This window comes from Chiloscyllium plagiosum, chromosome 1, assembly GCF_004010195.1.
Source record: "Chiloscyllium plagiosum isolate BGI_BamShark_2017 chromosome 1, ASM401019v2, whole genome shotgun sequence".
NCBI lineage: Eukaryota > Metazoa > Chordata > Chondrichthyes > Orectolobiformes > Hemiscylliidae > Chiloscyllium > Chiloscyllium plagiosum.
This window is the reverse complement of record NC_057710.1, coordinates 73427082-73440440: the sequence shown is the minus strand read 5'-3', so window position 1 is coordinate 73440440 and position 13359 is coordinate 73427082. Positions and strand designations below refer to the sequence as shown.

Sequence of the window (13359 nt, the reverse complement as noted above, 5' to 3'; positions counted from 1 at the left end):
GAAATCCCTCAAACTCAGCACCGCCTTCCTAACCTGCAATCATCTTCCTGACCTCTCCGCCCCCACCCCACTCCGGCCTATCACCCTCACCTTGACCTCTCTCCATCTATCGCATTTCCAAAACCCCTCCCCCAAGTTCCTCCTCCCTACCTTTTATCTTAGCCTGCTGGACACACTTTCCTCATTTCTGAAGAAGGGCTTATGCCCGAAACGTCGATTCTCCTGTTCCTTGGATGCTACGCTTTTCCAGCAACACATTGTCAGCAATGTGTTCTTTTACTCAATTCAGGTCGAGTGGGACTTTGCTGTCTCGAGTGCTCATACTGGCAGCAACTACGATGGCCTGTCCGCCCGGATCCTTGACAAAATTTTAATCATTTGGCTGAAGCTTGGCTATGTTTTGGAGTTTTGCTGTGATCTGACCAAGAGTCCTTTTCAGTATAAATCCTGTGTGAGGCTATGCAACTGCCCTCACTCAAGTGGTGTTCCCCAAGCTCAGTCGGTGTGGGTGAGGGTGTCAACTCCAATCGGAATACCCTGTAATTCATAAGCTCCACTTGTCACTTTTTCTAATAACAAAGCCAGCTGTAGTGTCTGCTCAAAGTCCAGTTGTGCTTCAGCTAGTAGACACTTTTGCATGGTCACCTCATTTATCTCTCAGCATCTCACTTCGGGTTTAACCAAAATCTCATGCCTCTGCTAGCAATCTTAACCTCATCAAATATCACAATACAGATTCCCCTAGTTCTCGAACTGTCAAGTAAAACTGATAGTGTCTCAGAATTAGAGAAGGCTTGTTCATAATATTCCTTAGCTAAATCCGTTAACTCTTGAAAGGTATTAGTGTCTGGTACCTCCGGGAAAGTAGACTCTTAACTGAAAAAGCTGCGGGTTCGCACGCTGCCAGGGTGATTGTCGCTTTTTGACTACCCCAATAGCAATTGCCTGGAAAAAAGTAACACCTTCTTTCCACATACTGGGCCAAATCGACGGCAGCATCAAACAAGTCAAGCTTCCCAAATAGTAGCATAATGCCAGAAATGCGTACCCCAATTCACAGACAACTATTGTGAGTGAATCTCTTCTGGGGCCTGTTTTTCTCATTGCTACTGAAATAACTCCACAAGGGCCAATATCCTGTCGCCCTTTATTTACATGTGCATAGTACATGACACTGTCCTAGCTAACACAGATCCAGTTCCTAGATTGAGCAGAACCCCTGACGTTCCTGTTTTTTTCCAGAGTGAACAGGATGCCTGACACTCGTGTTTATTTTTTTAATTTTTTTTTAATTACCCCCCACACTACTGCCTAACTGTGGTAGTGCTTATTATTTTTTCCCCTCGCACCCATGTTGTGACGTTCCTGTTTGTACCTATCATTTATGATTCCCTGATTGAGGCTGTTAACCTGGTCCAATCAGGAAACTCCTATTCTATGAAATCCACCTGGCAGACTTTGTTCCAGTCATGAGACTTATCGTAAAAGAGGTTCCGAGCAACACTGATCGAACATAATTGAATTTCACACGCAGCTTGATGGTGAAAAGTGTTTAAAACTAAACTTTTAAATGCAAATAAGATAAAACAAGGAAATCATGGAAGCTTTGAACAGATATTTTGCCTGTTTTAAACAAGATAAAATTTCTTGAAAATCCAAATGCAAAGTGGAGAGAGGAAAGTAAAACAATTATCAAGGTCATGGATAAACTGCTGGAGAAATTTGTACTATCTAATATATGTTATAATCTTCCAAAATTCTTTAGGTTTAGGATGGATCCCAACAGATTGGCAATTCGCAAATGTAACACTCATTTAAGAAAGAAAGGAAGCAGGAAACTGTAGGTAACTCCCATCACTAAGGAGGTTTCAGCCAGATACTAAGAAAATCATAATGGGATCAGGAAGAATTAATGTGATTTTGTGGAAGGGGTGTCAAGTTTAATTTATTACAGTTCTTTGATATAGCAAGAAACAAGATAGATAAAAAGGAATCTGTAGTTGTTGCACAGATGAATTTCCAAAAGACATTTGATAAGGTACCAGATGAATTGAGTAGAGAATGGAATAAAATAAATATTAAAGTTTAGTTCACAAAATAACAGCCAGTTGTGTCGAGAGTAACATTCATGTTGATAAAGGACTGGTTAGGCAACCGGAAACAATCAAGATAAATGTGGCTTTTCTTGGCTTGACAAGCTATAATTTGTAAGGATCAGTTTTGGGACCATAATTACTTCCAATCGAAATCAATGTCATGGATAAGGGGACCAAAATCTTTGGTAGCAAGATTTACTGCTCATGACAAGATAGTGAGAAAAAGAAACTGTTAAAATAAGGTAGATAGCTGTAAAAGCATATATTTAGTTTATGTTCGTGGAGTAATGAAATGATAGAGTATAATGTCGGAAAAATGTCATAGAATGATCAATGTCGACAGAGCAGAATAAAACCCTTCGGCCCATTGCATCACCCCAGTCAAAAGTAACCACCGAACTATTCTAATCCTTTTTCCAGCACTTGGCCCATGCCACTGCATGCCTTGGTATTGTGAGGGCATAACCAAATATTTATTAAATATTATGAGAGTTTCTGCTTCTACCACCCTTACAACCAGTGACTCCAGATTTCCACCACCCTCCAGATGAAAAAGTGTTTCCTCACAGCTCCTGTAAACCTTCTGCTCCTTACCTTAAATCTATGCTTCCTGGTCATTGATTGCTCTATCAAGGGGAAATGTTTTTTTTCCCATTATCCCTCTCCATGCCCTCATAATTTTGTACACCTAATTCACGTCCCTTCTTCCACCTCCTCTGCTGAAAGGAAAACAATCCCAGTCTGTCCAATCTCTCTTCATAGCTGAAACTCTCCAGTCCAGGAAATACTCTGGTAAACATCTTTTGGACCCTGTTCAGTGCTATCACATTCTTCCTAGAATGTGGATTCCAAAACTGCACACAATATATTAGCTATGGCCTAACCAATTCCAGTATAACCTTAGTGTTTTTAATCTCTGTGTCTTACTTAATAAAGATAAGAATGCCAAATGCCTTTTAAACCACTTTTTTGACCTATACTACTACCTTAAAGGACCAGTGGCAGAGGTCTGAATATAGATATGGAAGGATCTCGATGCGCTGGTACATCAATCACAATGTTAGTATGCAGATACAGCAAGTAGACAAACAGGAAGGCAAATGCTGTCCCTGATTCTGAGAGGAATGGAATGTAAAAACAGAAAAACCTTTAGTAAAGATGTACAGGACATTAATGATATCATGTCTGGAGTAGTGTAGAGTTTTGATCTCCTTATTTGAATAAGATGATAATTGTGTTTTGAGAGCATTCTCCAAATATTTCAATTGTTCTAAAATTTCCATTGCTGCATGTATCAATGAGGGTCAACAGACTTATTCTGTGTTTTGTGGAGGTTAAACATTTTTGAGTACGCAAACCTTCAGTAATATTCAATGTTTGAATATTGAGAGTTATTTCACCTGTTTTACTTTGAAACACATTTTAATTTTGTATTTTACTGTTTGTTTCAGGATAATAAAAGCAGCTGTTTTGTACACAGTGTATACTTTTATTTGAAAATTATTTCAGTTTATTCAATAAACTGTCAGTTTTTCTGAATTGGTTGATCTATTATCCTTGAACCGATGGTTATATGTTTGAGCCATTTTGTTTACTTGTAGGACATGGGTGTTGTTGGCTGGTCATCATTTATTGTCCATTCCTAATTGCCATTAAGAAGGTGATGATGAGTTGCTACTTTGAACCGCTGCAGTCCAGCTACTATAGGATGATCCACATGCCCATAGATAGGGAATTCCAGGATTTTACCCAGTCACGGTGAAGGAATGGGGATATATTTCCCAGTCAGGATGGTGAGTGGCTTGGAGGGGAACTTGCAGGTGATGTTCCCATGTATCTGCTGCCCTTGTCCTTGTAGATGGAAGTGGTTTTGGGTTTGACAGGTGCTTTCTAAGGATCTTTGGCAAATTTCTACAGTGCATCTTGTTGGATGGTACACACTGCTGCTACTGAGCATTGTGGATGTAGTGTCAATCAAGCAGACTGCTTTGCCCTTGATGATGTCAAGCTTCTTGAGTGCTCTTGAAGCTACACTCACCCAAGCAAGAAGATAGTATTCCATCACACTCCTGACTTGTGCCTTGTTGATGGTGGACAGGCTTTGGGAAGCCAGGAGGTGGGTTACTTGCCCAATATTGCTTTCCCAGTATTGCTAGCCTCTGACCTGTTTTCAGATTTCCAGGGATTAGTGCAGGGATAGGGAAATGGTATCCACTGGACCTGTTACATTAGTGGGTAAATTGTAGGCAGGCTGGGAGACTGGAGTTGATGTGGGCCATAACCAGCCCCTTGAAGAAGCTCATGATTATGGAGGTTAAGGCAACTGGGCGGTAGTCATTAAGGCACATTGCATGTGCTTTCTTAGGTACAGGGTTGATGGTGGTCTTCTTGAAGCAGGTGTGGTTGTTGGCTTATAAGAGGGAGATGTTGTCGGTGAATACTTCCACCAGTTGGTCTGCACAGGATCTAAGTGCTCAGCCGGGGACTCTGTCTGGACCTGTTGCTTTCCTTGGGTTGACTCCAAGGAAGATCGATCTGACATCTGCGGCAGTGACAGTGCGCACAGATGTGTCCGGCACTGTTGCAGCAGGTGACCCACACCACTGACATTCTGCTGAAACCAAGCAATGAACGCATCAGGGAAGGATATGTCTTTGTCTGCTATCTTGCTCTGCTTCATTTTGTATCCCATCATGTTATTTAGGCCTTGTCACGGGCAGCGGGAGTCTGTATGGTTGGTTTGGGCCTCTAACTTGGCCCAGTAGTGCATTTCGGCATCATTGATGGCTTTATGGAGGTCATATCTGGACTTTCTGTATAGGTCTGGGTCGTCCGATTTGAATGCTGCATGCCTGGTCTTCAGTACGGAGTGAATTATCTGGTTCATCTAATGTTTCCTGTTGGGGAACATTCGGATTGACTTCTTTGGTACACAGTCTTCCACGCATTTGCTAATGATGTCCGTGACAATGGTGGTGTACTCCTCTAGGTTTTCCACTCAGTACTTGAATATGGTTCAGTCTACCGATTCTAAGCAGTTCGAGGTCTTCTGCTGTCTCGGACCAGCATTGTACCATCCTTTTTGTGAAAGATCCTGCCATTTCAACTTCTGCTTGTAATTTGGGAGGAGGCACACAGTGCTGTGATCTGATTTTTGGAAGTGTGGGCGAGGATATGGAGCAGTAGGTGTCTTTGATGGTTGTGTATCAGTGGTCCAGGATGTTCGGTCCTCTGGGACAGGAGATGTGTTGGTGGTACTTTGGCAGCATCCTGGTTGAAAATGCCAGCTATGATGAATAAGGCCTCAGGGAATTTTGTCTCTCGAGTGTTTGTGATGGTGTAAATTTCATCCAGGGCAATCTTAACATCCGCATGGTGTGGTATGTAAACTGCTGTCAGGAAGGTGGAGGTGAACTCACATGGTAAATATTAGGGATGGCATTTTACTGCAAGGTATCCTAGGTTCAGGGAGCAAAGGTTTGCCAGAGTCACTACGTCTGAGCACAGGGAGGTATTGATCATGAAGCATACCCTACTGCCTTTCGCCTTGCCCTGAGGACACTGTGCGGCCCATATGATGTATGGAGCACCTGTCAACTTGTAGGGCACAATTGGAAATGGCAGGGGTGGAGTCAATTCTCTGTGAAACAGAGCACAAGTCCATGCTATATTACTGTATGACACTCTAACCAATGATGTCAAGATCTGAGTGGCACTGACAGAACCCAAACAGGAGATCACTGACCAGGTTTAGTTGAGGAAGTGCTGCTTGATAGTACTTGTGGTGACAACATCCCTCACTTTTCTGATGATCGAGACTAGACTGTTGGACTGGTAATTGGTTGGTTTAGCTTTGTCATGCTTCTGCAACCAGGACATACCCCTATTTTCCATATTGATACAGAAGGTGAAGTCACATGGGATCCACAGTGAACTGGTACAATGGACACAGAACTGGCTTGGACATAGAAGATGGACAGTAGCGTTAGAAGGATGTTTTTCTGACTAGAGATCTGTAACCATTAGTGATCTGCAGAGATTGGTGCTGAGACCCCTGTTTTTTGCAATATATAGAAATGATTTGGAGGACAATGTAGGTGGTCTGATTAGTAAATTTCCACCTGATACAAAGTTTGGGGAGATGCACACAGTTTGGAGAATTGCCAGGATATAGATAGGCTGGAGACTTGAGTGAAGAAATGCCATTTAATCTGAAAAAATGCGAGGTGATGCATTTTGGAAGGTCTAATACAGGAGAGAGGTGTACAGTAAATTGTAGAAGCATCAACATACAGAGAGATCTGGGTTTACAGGTCCACAGTTACCTGAGAGTGGCAACACAAGTGGATAAGATGGTCTAGAAGGCATATGGCATGCTTGCCTTCATTGGTCAGGACATAGAGTATAAAAACTGGCAAGTTATGTTGCAGCTGGGTGTCTCAGAGAGGGCGCAGAATGTTCTCACGGGGGAGAGGGACCAGCAGGAGGTCATTGTACACATGGGAACCAGCGACATAGGAAGGGAAAAGGTTGAGATTATTCAGGGAGATTACAGAGAGTTAGGCAGGAATTTAAAAAGGAGGTCTTTGAGAGTAGTAATATCTGGATTACTCCCGGTGCTACGAGTTAGTGAGGGCAGGAATAGGAGGATAGAGCAGATAGAGCACGGCTGAGGAGCTGGTGTATGGGAGAAGGATCATTGGAAGCCGTTTTGGGGTAGAAGTGACCTGTACAAGAAGGACGGATTGCACCTGAATTGGAAGGGGACGAATAGACTGGCAGAGAAATTTGCTACAGCTGCTTGGGAGGATTTAAATTGGTAAGGTCGGGGGGTGGGACCCAGGGAGATAGTAAAGAAAGATTTCAGTCTGAGACTGGTACAGTTGAGAACAAAGGCGAGTCAAACAGTGAGGGCAGGCAGGGACAAAGCAGAGAACAAGGAGGACTGATAATTAAACTGCATTTATTTCAATGCAAGAGGCCTTACAGGGAAGGCAGATGAACTCAGGACATGGTTAGGAACAAGGGAAGTTATTTGTGTGGAACTGAGAAATAAGAAAGGGATGATCACCTTACTGGGATTGTATTATAGACCCCCCCCCCCCAATAGTCAGAGGGAAATTGAGAAACCAATTTGTAAGGAGGTCTCAGTTATCTGTAAGAATAATAGGGTGGTTATGGTCGGGAATTTTAACGTTCCAAACAAAAACCGGGATTGCTATAGTGTTAAGGGTTTAGATGGAGAGGAATTTGTTCAGTGTGTGCAAGAAACTTTTCTGATTCAATATGTGGATATACCTATCAGAGAAGGTGCAAAACTTGACCTACTCTTGGGAAATAAGACAGGGCAGGTGACTGAGGTGTCAGTGGGGGTGCACTTTGGGGCCAGCGACCATAATTCTACTAATTTTAAAATAGTGATGGAAAAGGATAGACCAGATCTAAAAGTTGAAGTCCTAAATTGGAGTAAGGCCAATTTTGATGGTATTAGACAAGAGCTTTCAAAAGCTGATTGGGGCAGATGTTCGCAGGGAAAGGGATGGCTGGAAAATGGGAAGCCTTCAGAAATGAGATAATGAGAAAGTATATTCCTGTTAGGGTCAAAGGAAAGGCCGGTAGGTATAGGGAATGCTGGATGACTAAAGAAATTGAGGGTTTGGTTAAGAAGAAGAAGGAAGCATATGTAAGGTATAAGACAGGATAGATCGAATGAATCCTTAGAAGAGTATAAAGGCAGTAGGAGTATACTTAAGAGGGAAATCAGGAGGGCAAAAAGGGAACATAAGATAGCTTTGGTAAATAGGGTGAAGGAGGATCCAAAGGGGTTTTACAAATACATTAAGGACAAAAGGGTAACTAGGGAGAGAATAAGGCCCCTCAAAGATCAGCAAGGCGGCCTTTGTACGGAGCTGCAGAAGATAGGGCAAATACTAAACGAGTACTTTACATCAGTATTTACTGTAGAAAAGGACATAGAAGATATAGAATGTAAGGACGTAGATGGTGACATCTTGAAAATGTCCATATTACAGAGGACGAAGTGCTGGATGTCTTGAAATGCATAAAAGTGGATACATCCCTAGAACCTGATCAGGTGTACCTTAGAATTCTGTGGGAAGCTAGGGAAGTGACTGCTGTGCCTCTTACTGAGATATTTATCATCAATAGTCACAGGTGAGGTGCCAGAAGACTGGAGGTTGGCTAATGTAGTGCCACTGTTTAAGAAAGGTGGTAAGGACAAGCCAGGGAACTATTGACCAGTGAGCCTGACATCAGTGTGGGCAAGTTGTTGGAGGGAATCCTGAGGGACAGGATGCACATGTATTTGGAAAGGCAAGGACTAATTAGCGATAGTCAACATGGCTTTGTGCGTGGGAAATCATGTCTCACAAACTTGATTGAGTTTTTTGAAGAAGTAACAAAGAGGATTGATGAAGGCAGAGCGGTAGATGTGATCTTTATGGACTTTAGTAAGATTCCCCATTGGAGACTGGTTAGCAAGGTTAGATCTCATGAAATACAGGGAGAACTCGCCGTATGGATACAGAGTTGACTCAGAGGTAGAAGACAGAGGGTGGTGATGGAGAGTTGTTTTTCAGACTGGAGCCTGTGACCAGTGGAGTGCCAGAAGGATCGGTGCTGGGTCCACTACTTTTCATCATTTATATAAATGATTTGGATGTGAGCGTAAGAGGTATAGTTAGTAAGTTTGCTGATGACACCAAAATTGGAGGTGTGGTGGACAGCGAAGAAGATTACCTCAGATTACAACAGGATCTTGACCAAATGGGCCAATGGGCTGAGAGGTGACAGATGGAGATTAATTTAGATAAATTTGAGGTGCTGCATTTTGGGAAAGCAAATCTTAGCAGGACTTAATGGTAAGGTCCAAGGGAGTGTTGCTGAACAAAGAGACCTTGGAGTGCAGGTTCATAGCTCCTTAAAAGTGGAGTTGCAGGTAGATAGGATAGTGAAGAAGGCATTTGGTATGCTTTCCTTTCTTGGTCAGAGTATTGAGTACAGGAGTTGGGAGGTCATGTTGCAGCTGTACAGGACATTGGTTAGGCCACGATTGGAATATTGCGTGCAACTCTGGTCTCCTTCCTATTGGAAAGATGTTGTGAAACTTGAAAGGGTTCAGAAAAGATTTACAAGGATGTTGCCAGAGTTGGAGGATTTGAGCTAAAACGAGAGGTTGAAGAGGCTGGGGCTGTTTTCCCTGGAGCGTCGACAGCTGAGGTGTGACCTTGTAGAGGTTTATAAAATCATGAGGGGCATGGATAGGATAAATAGACCAAGTGTTTTCCCTGGGGTCGGGGAGTCCAGAACTAGAGGGCATAGGTTTAGGGTGAGAGGGGAATGATATAAAAGAGACCTAGGAGGCAACTTTTGGTACTTGTATGGAATGAGCTGCCAGAGAAAGTGGTGGAGGCTGGTACAATTGCACCATTTAAAAGGCATCTGGATGGGTATATGAATCGGAAGTGTTTGGTGGGATATGGGCCGGGTGCTGGCAGGTGGGACTAGATTAGGTAGGGATATCTGGTTGGCATGGATGAGATGGACCAAAGGGTCTGTTTCCGTGCTGTACATCTCTATGACTCTATATAGATCTTTAGATAGGCCACATTTGGAATATTGTGTACAGTTTTAGTCACCATGTTACAATAGGGATTTGGTGGCTTTGGAGAGAGTACAGGAAAGGTTTACCCTGATGTTGACTGGTTTGAAGGGGACAAGGTATGAGGAAAGATTGGACAAACTTGGATTGTTTTCACTTGAACTTGGAAGCTGAGGGACAACCTGTTATAAGTTTACGATACTATGAGAGGCATGGATTGAATGGATAGTTGGGAGTCTTTTTCCCAGGGTAGAAATGTCAATTACTTGGGGACACGTGTTTAAGGTAAAAGGTGGAAAGTTTAAAGGAGATGTGAGAGGCAAGTTTTTTTGCACAGAGGGTGCTAAGTACCTTGAGTGTGCTATCAGAGGAGGTGGTGGAGGCAAGAACAATGGCAATGTTTAAGTGGCATCTTGACAGATACATGTATAGAACCGGAATAGAGGGATACTGATTCTGTATGGGTGAACGATTTTAGTTTCTCAAGGCTTTGTGTGTCAGTCCAGGTTTGGTGGGCCAAGGGCCTGTTCCTGTGCTGTCCTATTCTTTGTTGTTCTCAGGTAGATGTCAGTGTTGTAATTGCAATGGAAGATGCTTTGTAGTATGTTGCTGTAATCAGTGGTGACAATCCAATGTTCGCATATGTAACATTGTATTCCAAAACGTAACTTGTTTATTAAGCATTTTATGACATGATAACGTGGACTGTAAATACAAGCACAAATATATATCGAAATTTACGTGAGCTGGAGAATGTAATTTTGAGTTATTATGTGAATCATTTACGATGCTGCAATTTAATGATGTAGTAACTGCTGGTCCAACCCAACTATATCCACATCCATCAAAGTTTTACCTTCACATCCACCAATATCATTTATTGTATCCGTTGCTCCCGATGCAGTCTCCTCTACATTGGGGAGACTGGGCGCCTCCGAGCAGAGCGCTTTAGGGAACATCTCTGGGACACCCACACCAGTCAATCACACCGCCCTGTGACCCAACATTTCAATTCCCCCTCCCACTCTGCCGAGGACATGGAGGTCCTGGGCCTCCTTCACCGCCGCTTCCTCACCACCAGACGCCTGGAGGTAGAACGCCTCATCTTCCGCCTCAGAACACTTCAACCCCAGGGCATCAATGTGGACTTCAACAGTTTCCTCATTTCCCCTTCCCCCACCTCACCCTAGTTCCAAGCTTCCTGCTCAGCACTGTCCCCATGACTTGTCCTACCCCTGCCTATCTTCTTTTCCACCTATCCACTCCACCTTCATCCCCTCCCCCACTCACCTATTGTACTCGATGGATTCTGGATTAGTGGTGCTGGAAGAGCACAGCAGTTCAGGCAGCATCCAATTGAGCAGCGAAATCGACGTTTTGGGCAAAAGCATTCCTGATGAAGGACTTTTGCCCGAAACGTCGATTTCGCTGCTCCTCGGATGCTGCCTGAACTGCTGTGCTCTTCCAGCACCACTAATCCAGAAACTGGTTTCCAGCATCTGCAGTCATTGTTTTTACCAAAATCAGATAAGCGTTTATCTATTTTCGTTTGCAGTACAAACTACAGTACAAACGGACTCAGTGGAGTCAGAACTTGACCACAATACAAATCTTTTCGGAAATATTGAGGTACAAATTGCTGGAAATTTGTAGTTTAAAATATCAGAGCTAATGTCTTCTTCAGTTTATTGTGAGTAACACCTTACAACATGGGAACCCACGAGAATGAGAGGTTTTGTTTTGTACCTGAGCCACAGATTTCAGCATTTGAGTGGTGACTTCTACTTTCCCTTGTGATAAAACCTGCTTTACAGCCAGTAGATTTTTTCATCGAAATTTCAACCGAATTGCACAATTTGGAGAGATCTTGCTTCAGTGAATCCGATCTTTACTTTATTGCGTTTGTATTAAATAATAAAGTGCTTGGAATGCAACCTGTTGAGACCTTGTAATCGATTTTGCAACCATAGATACTGCCAAAAAAAATTCGAGAAAGCAATGCAGGAAACGTGATGCACCACAATTCTACTTACGACACTACTGGAAAAACTGGTTTCTGACCGATACGACTAAACCTCATTGAAATGCTTGGGTGTGTCATGTTTGCAACAGCGAGGTGATACAATTGATTGTGGGTGTGCTCCATGAAAGAATGTGTCAACATTGAAGCTGCTTCGTGGGTTGGTGTCACCCATTCACGGGCTCCCGCGTTACCTGCAGAGCGGCTGCAACAGAGCAGCCAATAGCAAACTCCGCGTGAGGGAAACCCCACCTCATCACGTGTCAAGTGCAGCACAACCTGCAGAATGGTCTTTGTAATAGTGAGGCAGTGAGTGGCAGCTTTACCTGCACACGCTCAACAGGTAGGGAAGTACTAAGTTTAAACCTGTTTAAAACATTCTGGATTTCTAACCACAGGTCATTTGTTTCCGTGGTGAAAAAGAGCAACAAATGTGTGTGTTCGAGTATTTGTAAAGCAGTCAAAAACAATGTTAAATTAGATTAACATTTATTTAGGCGAGAGTCTTCTCAACTTGTTCCTCGGTTAACCTTGACTGGTGGGAGGTTCATTCATCGACTCCCAATCTTTTTCAGAATTAAAAGAGTTGGTGAGTAATGCCGATCACAGAACTCTGTTATCGAATATAGTCAACATTAAAGTATTCGGTGTGTTGCTTGTCTCCTGTTACTGTCCTGGGCTGATTGAAGTACAGGTGGATTTCGAAGACTTGCGAATGTCGATCGGCTCCCAACGTGGCGGGCTTAATCCAGTTTACATGAATTCTACTAATGTCTGTACAAGGGTGTGTTTCTATTTGTTGGGTCCGTCTAATTGATTAAGCCCGAGCTAATTCATTGATCTCTGCCTTTTCTTCCATTTCGCATTTTTGTTCAAAGTTACAGACTGCCCTCTAGTTTGCGTGCATTAATGCTATTTTTAATTTGTAGAAATGTTAAGCGTATATAAAGTGAATACTTTGGAAATGTAAACTGATTCTGAGGTACACTGAAATAAGGCAGTTTTTTTCTGAAGTTGTTCGTTTTCGATACTTTTTTCTCCTACTAAAACACTTGTTTTTCGGCAAAGTACTGTAGCTACGAATTAACACCACTCAAGCTCTGTCTCAAAAAGAGGAGTTGCTGGAATAGCTCAACAGGTCTGGCAGCATCTGCAGAGAAATCAAAGTTAACGTTTCGGGTCCGGTGACCCTTCCTCAGTTATTTTAGTTTTTACTTAAGCTCTATTAAAAGTATATCCTTTTGTGTTGATACAAAATGAATACTGAAATACAGATGGCGCTTCCTCCTTTACTGTTTATGGAGATACGTTTGCTACACTGCTTGCTTCTGTCACTGCTACCAAGATAGTATTTGTGTATTAAATGCTTTCAAAACCCACCCGAAAAGTTGCTGTACATCAAATCCGGAAGTAGATTTGCGTTGCTCTTTTACTTGTGTTTAATTACAGACCTGTCGTGATAGTTCGAGTTTATTTCCACCGCACTTCGGTTTAATATGCGAATCCACATGTTAAGATTCCAGTTTTGCTGCAGATTGTTATACCACTAATGTAGTTTTGGTTTTTGAGATTTCAGTAAGACGTAACATTTGTGATTTTGTTTGAACAGTTCCAGATATTAA

General features: G+C 42.7%; 1 protein-coding gene across 2 annotated transcripts in view; it reads left to right on the top strand.

The window, feature by feature from the left end:
- The first annotated feature begins 11941 nt into the window (after positions 1–11941).
- The window catches only part of elovl7a (ELOVL fatty acid elongase 7a), a 49667-nt gene continuing 48249 nt past the window's right edge, over positions 11942–13359 (top strand). The window contains exon 1 of one of the 2 annotated variants that reach the window (XM_043689338.1): positions 11942–12080. The gene's annotated coding sequence lies outside the window, so the exon portion shown is untranslated. The other variant, XM_043689332.1, reaches the window with a different exon arrangement.